This window comes from Arachis ipaensis, chromosome B02 (assembly GCF_000816755.2).
Source record: "Arachis ipaensis cultivar K30076 chromosome B02, Araip1.1, whole genome shotgun sequence".
NCBI lineage: Eukaryota > Viridiplantae > Streptophyta > Magnoliopsida > Fabales > Fabaceae > Arachis > Arachis ipaensis.
Genome location: NC_029786.2, coordinates 18,777,671 through 18,785,528, shown reverse-complemented (window position 1 = coordinate 18,785,528; position 7,858 = coordinate 18,777,671).

The following is a 7,858-nucleotide window of genomic DNA, read 5'->3' as shown; positions in this document are numbered from 1 at the left end:
TCATAAATTAAAAAATATAATAATAAAAATTTATGATTAAAATAATTTTTAACTATAAACTAGATTAATTTTTTGTTTTAAAAAGAAATAAGAATTTTATTCAAATAAAAACTAACCCATAATTATGAAAAGACAAGTCTTATATATTTTTTGTTAACAAATTTTTAAATCTTTTATTTTTAATAGTGTTTGATAAAAAAAATCTGAATATTCATCAATAGATTATGAACTAGATGAGGGGGAGTCCAACCAAAATTATATATAAAAAAAAAAAAAAAAAAACTTGATGAAGGAGGACAAAAATGAAATAATAACCTAAGTTCTCTTGAAATTTTGGAAGGGAGGGGGCACATAGTTCCGTCCCAATTCAAAAATAAACCCTATCACTTATCATTTTTAGTGCAACTTGACACATCCTCTTTTAGTTCTTTCAAAATCTTTCCTTTAAAACTTTCAATAAATTTGTGGTGTTTGGATATTTCAGGGACCTTAAAACATTTTTTTATCAAACAAAAAATGAGATCTAACAAATGTTATTATTGTTAAAATACTTATTGTATATAAACTCATATTATGGATCGATCTAATTTGTATTTTGTTTATAACTTGTTACCTACTTTTATTCTAGAATCCTAAACATCGCTTTATAAGTGTAATGGTAATCGGTATATTTTTTGTACCAACTACCAATGATTTCAAGTCACAATCATATAATGAGACTAAGACCACCCTCATTTGTTAATTAACAAATCATTTGGGATATATTTTTGCTAGTAAAATTTTATTGCTTCAATCTCTCTAATTTTCTCTCTTCCTTTTTTTCTTACTAAGAAGCTCCGTTACAGTTGTTACGCACAAAAGAGAATATCTTATTTGGAATGTTTTCTGTAAAAACATTGAAACACATTAAACAACACAATTATATTGTTGGTATGCTATGAATCTATGGTAACAAGCACAAATAATTCATAGGGTGACACAAAATAAATTTCATTAATAACATAGATTTTAATCAATAAAATTTTTCATCATTAACATCATAAGTTAAACTACAAGATCTAGTTAACTAACAGACAATAATATAAAGGTTATTCATTATTAATACTTTATTTATTAACTAATATTTTACACCATGTATTGTATGCTCATGGCACACAAAAAAATATTAAGGGGGCAAAAATAATATACATTACTGTCAAAAGATATATTAATCCAAATTAAAAAAAAATAAAAATGCACATTAATTATTCGAATATAAAAAAATAACAAATTACATATAATAAAATAAAACAAAAGATATTTTTAAAAATATTTTTTCATAACTATTTCTAAAAATAAAAAATATATATTCTAAATTAGTAAATTGATCAATTGACTTTAGAAATGTATATGCAACATAATTACATATAATAAAAAAGAAGAAAAGATAAACAAATAAATAGTAAGGATCACTAAATTGAGAATAACATAAAATATATAAATTTATGAAGAGAATAAAAAATTAGATTAATATATAAACTATAATTACTTGAATTAAAATTTACAATTGAAAATATCAAAAAGAGAAACAATAAAATTAAAAGATACATAGAATCATAGAGTTATATAAAAAAATATTTAAAATTTACTTTTTGATAAAGAGAAGATGACCATTAAAAAAAAAGAATACAAAAAGAAGGTTGAAAATATGAAACTAAGAAGAGGATTTAAGAGAATAACGGAGTGGTGAACGGTTGGGATGTGAGAACAGAAGCCATATGAGCCACACATAGAACCACCACCATTCCAACCTCAATACCTCCAAGAACCACCTCCTCCATACTGTTACCAAGATGAACCACCTCCAATGTATGTGAATTTCCAATCACAAGATGAGTTCTACTTTCCACCACAACCCTCCATAGAAGAATATTCATGTCCATCAATCCAAGAGCCAGATGATCTTACTTATGTGAAACAAGAATCAAGGGATCTTCTCAAGTAATCGATGGATTGGCTTCAAGCAACCGTCTGTCAAAAGTTGGACTCATGGGATTCATACCACATGTCCAAGGATGATTGCGGAAGAGCAACCGAAGAGGGGAGTATGAAGGGGTTTGTAGAATCTCAACTTGAGAGCAAAGGATTGGAGTGTGTTGCACAACAAGTGGAACAAATGGAGAATATTGAATCACCACATCCTTATTATGATGAAACACCTTCCTATTATGAACCATTCCTCCAAGATAATGAACCCTCCCATCCACCCCAACCTCCAATGGATGACATCCTTGGTGTTCTTCTTCAAGGGCAAGAGGAGATGAAAAGGGATGTGCAAGAATTCACGGCCGCCTTGGACGATGTGATGAACCGGTTAGCCTCCCAACATTTGGACACTCAAGAAACTCCTATGGCTACATGTGGAGAATCTCATGAAGAACATAGCATGAAGGAGAGATTGGAAACTCCGGTGAATAATAAATGATGTTGCTTTGTGTTGGAACAATTGGAGGAAGCTATGAATGTTGAAGAAGAGGAAGAAGTGGTTGAAGATTTAGGAGATGCGGAACCACCATGGGAATCTCAAGAACCTCTCCCCAAGAGGCTTGAAATTGATGTTGCGGAGGGTGTATGATGAGCGGATAATTTATACGCTTTTTGGCATTATTTTTAGTATGTTTTAGTTAGTTTTTATTATATTTTTATTAGTTTTTAATTAAAATTCACATTTCTGGACTTTACTATGAGTTTGTGTGTTTTTCTGTGGTTTCAGGTATTTTCTGGCTGAAATTGAGGGACCTGAGCAAAAATCTGATTCAGAGGCTGAAAAAGGACTGCAGATGATGTTGGATTCTGACCTCCCTTCACTCGAAGTAGATTTTTTGGAGCTACAGATGCCCAATTTGCGCGCTCTCGATTGCATTGGAAAGTAGACATCCTGGGCTTTCCAGCAATATATAATAGTCCATACTTTGCCCGAGATTTGATGGCCCAAACCGGCGTTCCAAGTCAGCTCAAGAATTCTGGCGTCAAAACGCCAGAACTGGCACAAAAGCTGGAGTTAAATGCCCAAACTGGCACAAAAGCTGGCGTTTAACTCCAAGAAAAGTCTCTACATATGGAAGCTTCAATGCTCAACCCAAGCACACACCAAGTGGGCCCGGAAGTGGATTTTTACGTCATTTACTCATTTCTGTAAACCCTAGGCTACTAGTTCTCTATAAATAGGACCTTTTACTATTGTATTTTAATCTTGGTTCTTCTGGTTCCCTCTCTGGGGCCGAAGCCAATGACCACCATTATCACTTATGTATTTTCAATGGTGGAGTTTCTACACACCATAGATTAAGGTGTGGAGCTCTGCTGTACCTCGAGTATTAATGCAATTACTATTGTTCTTCTATTCAATTCAGCTTATTCTTATTCTAAGATATCACTTGTTCTTCAACCTGATGAATGTGATGATCCGTGACACTCATCATCATTCTCACCTATGAACGTGTGCCTGACAACCACCTCCGTTCTACCTTCGATTGAGTGTGCATCTCTTGGATTCCTTAATCAGGATCTTCGTGGTATAAGCTAGAATCCATTGGCGGCCATTCTTGAGAATCCGGAAAGTCTAAACCTTGTCTGTGGTATTCCGAGTAGGATTCAGGGATTGAATGACTGTGACGAGCTTCAAACTCGCGAGTGTTGGACGTAGTGACAGACGCAAAAGAATCACTGGATTCTATTCCGACATGATCGAGAATCGACAGATGATTAGCCGTGCTGTGACAGAGCGCGTTGAACATTTTCACTGAGAGAACGGGATGTAGCCATTGACAACGGTGATGCCCAACATACAGCTTGCCATGGAAAGGAGTAAGAAGGATTGGATGAAGACAGTAGGAAAGCAGAGAGACGGAAGGGACAAAGCATCTCCATACGCTTATCTGAAATTCTCACCAATGAATTACATAAGTATCTCTATCTTTATTTTATGTCTTATTTATCTTTTAATTATCAATCCTCCTAGTGTACATTGCGGCGGTCAACTAAGGACTTGTGAGTGTCACACATTCAAAGGTCATGTAAGACTCAACATATCATCGGTATTCACCCGGTTTTGTTCCTTACATCATCGATGACTTGCTGTCAAAAGCACAGTGTCTAAAGAGAACCTCTAGTAACAGGGTAGTGTTCATAAGGAACAAGCACTTCGCTGCATTCAAGAAGACCAACTTCAAAAGTGTGTTTCCAAAAGCAATATGTGTACCTTACGGTGAGGTAAAAAGCTTTTGTAGCAAAAGTAAAAAAAAAAATGTTTGTCGATTTTAATGAGGGTGAACACCAACCTTTTTGGGAGGTCTTTACCGAAAATGTACGCCGCTACTGCAACATCCAAACCAGCGAATTCCATTCCTTTCGGTGGGGGGGAGGGGACATAAGGTCAATGCACTGTTACAAGAAAAAAAATCTTTCTAGACCATTACTGTATTACACAACCCATATGATTAATAGACATGATTTTCTGGATCCTTGACCTAGGGGATCTCTCCGCCGTCCATGTAATGTCCAACGTGAGTGTAGTATGTAAAGGGTGTCCCTGGACCATTTTGATGTACATCATCTAGTCCGTCGGACCCGTCATTGTCACTAAACTCCAGCTTTCTCTGCCGTATAAACGGGTGGTGGGTGCGTGATCAATTTAGAGGCATGAAAACATGAATACACAACTAATAACAAAGGTAATCAAATGTGTGTTTTTCATAATGTTCAATTTTAGTCATCATTACCTTAAGGGAGGTACATTTCGGACTGGATTGGGCACTGCCTGACGAGGAATTTTGGTAGTTGACCTTAGCAAAACCTTCTTCTGCGCCACAGCGGGTGCTTTCCGACCACGGACTGTCTTCGTACCTGAGTCGTCGTCGCTGTTTACCACAAGGCATGGCTTTTCCTTCCCCTCAGTGGGTATAGACTACAAAAGTAGTTCAATAATCTTCGTATGGCCGGCAACTACCTCGTGTAGCGACTTTATCTTATCGTTCTGAACCCTTACCGCTGTGGTTTGAGTAGCTTCATCCCTTTCCAAATGCTGCAATACTAAAAACAATGAAACCAACATTACAGGGCTATGTTACACCTGACAGATGGACCCGAGAAGTTGCAGAACCCGATCGTCAGAAGAGGTCACATTTTCACTGGTGTCCGTTTGGCTCTCCCTGAACAAATGATGCAGCAAAAAAATCCATCACACTCAAAGGCCTTCACTACAACCCTAAACAGTGTCATGCAATAAACGAAAAAAGGATGCACACAAATTATTAGTGAACTTACTTGTCCAACCCCAACGCATCTCATGCGGCGCCATCCTCTGAAGCCTTGCTCGATGCAGTCCCCTTCCTGCCTTGGTTAGCCCTTGGCTTCTCCATCAAGCTACAATTGAAATGCAATATTTACATGCACAGGAAAGGTGTATCATGTTGTGAAACAAGCATAGCTAGACGCGACCTTTATACGAGTAACTAGTCCAACGAAACCTTAGTGGGCCTTGGCCTCATGATATTCTGGCCCAATAAACCCCCATAACCTTTTGCTGAGATTTGGATCCATTACAAACTAAGCTACTAAGTTACTAAAATGCAGCTCTGCTCTACCCTCTCAGTACTTGACACCTTTTTCAACCTTATTAATTTTTTGATAACAGTTGAGTGGCACAGTACAAATACAGCTGACATTGATGAGACTATTCCTAACCTAAAGCTGCCGCATCCGGTCCAGTTCAACTCAAGACGTCAATCAACCACAAATATTTAAATAACCATAAATTTATCCAAGCAAGAAACCATAAACACAAACCTAGTGGCACTAATCAACAAAATTAGTCTTGAATTAAAAATGTAATTATGTTACATACTGGACAGGTGGAGATGTGTGGCCTTACCATACTGCATATGGATAGATTGCACCACTCTGTGGCCTCGTGTTCTCATATTCACATAAATTACCATTTCATCATGTATTGCATTCATTTACATAGGCATGCAAAGTGTATAATCAAAATCCAATCACATTTCATTGACCCATTATCATCCATGGAAAATACACTATACTGGAACCAACCATAATTACATGCTTGATAACACATATAATAATTCTCCGTTAACCCTCCAGGAAAACCTGTCCTAAACAATTACACTTAAACCATAGAAAATCTACCATAACCATTAATTCACAATGTCCTAGTCTAGCTAATTTTAACTGTGACACTTGAAGATATTCTCAAATTAACATGTTATTGAATAGGGCAAGTTGCTCCGTCAAAACTGCATTTTCCATCTTAAGTTGATATATTCGGTCACAATTCATGTATGCGCATTGACGGCGAAACTCCTCAAGCTGCTTCTGAACAAGCATCAGGACACGGTAGCTGTAGTCTAGTGTCTTCTTACCTGTCACATTTAACACCCTTTCAATCGCTCGGAAGGCAGCATCCTTGGTGCACGAAATTGTAATGTCAATGTTCACATTACTTTCTTACAACTTCGCACAACTAACCAGCAAGTGCACTGGGTCGTCCAAGTAATACCTTACGTGAGTAAGGGTCGATCCCACGGAGATTGTTGACTTGAAGCAAGCTATGGTTATCTTGTAACTCTTAGTCAGAATATAATATCAATAATAATTTTTAGTTTGAATTGTAAAAAGTGAAAGGGCAGAACACAAATTATACTTGTATGCAGTAATGGAGAATATGTTGGAGTTTTGGAAATGCTTGGTCTTTTGAATTTCTGCTTTCCTCTATCCTCTTGTTCACGCACGCACGTCCTTCTATGGCAAGCTGTGTGTTGGTAGATCACCGTTGTCAATGGCTACCATCCGTCCTTTCAGTGAAAAGGGTCCAGGTGCGCTGTCACCGCACGGCTAATCATCTGCAGGTTCTCAATCGTACCGGAATAGGATTTACTATCCTTTTGCGTCTGTCACTACGCCCAGCACTCGCGAGTTTGAAGCTCGTCACAGTCATTCAATCCCTGAATCCTACTCGGAATACCACAGACAAGGTTTAGACTTTTCGGATTCTCTTGAATGCTGCCACCAATCTAGCTTATACCACGAAGATTCTGATTAAGAGATCCAAGAGATATTCATTCATTCTACGGTGGAACGGAAGTGGTTGTCAGGCACACGTTCGTGGGGAATGATGATGATTGTCACGTTCATCACATTCATGTTGAAGTGAGAATGGATATCTTAGATAGGAACACACATGTTTGAATGGAAAACAGAAATACTTGCATTAATTCATCGAGACACAGCAGAGCTCCTCACCCCAACAATGGAGTTTAGCGACTCATACCGTCAAAAGGTACAAAGTTCAGATCTAAAATTGACATGAGATACAAAATAAGTCTCTAAAAGTTGTTTAAATACTAAACTAGTAAATTAGGTTTACAGAAAATGAGTGATCTAAGATGGATAGTGCAGAGATCCACTTCTGGGGACCACTTGGTGTGTGCTGGGGCTGAGGCTTGAGCTAATCACATGCATTGGGCTGTTTTGGGCATTCAACGCCAGGTTGTAACCTGTTTCTGGCGTTGAACTCCAACTTGTAACTTGTTTCTGGCGCTGGACGCCAGACTACAACATGGAACTGGCGTTGAACGCCAGTTTACGTCATCTATCCTTGAGCAAAATATGGACTATTATATATTGATGGAAATCCCTGGATATCTACTTTCCAAAGCAATTGGAAGCGCGCTAATTGGACTCTTGTAGCTCCAGAAAATCCCTTCCAAGTGCAGAGAGGTCAGAATCCAACAACATCAGCAGTCCTTTTTCAACCTGAATCAAATCTTTGCTCAGCTCCCTCAATTTCAGTCAGAAAATA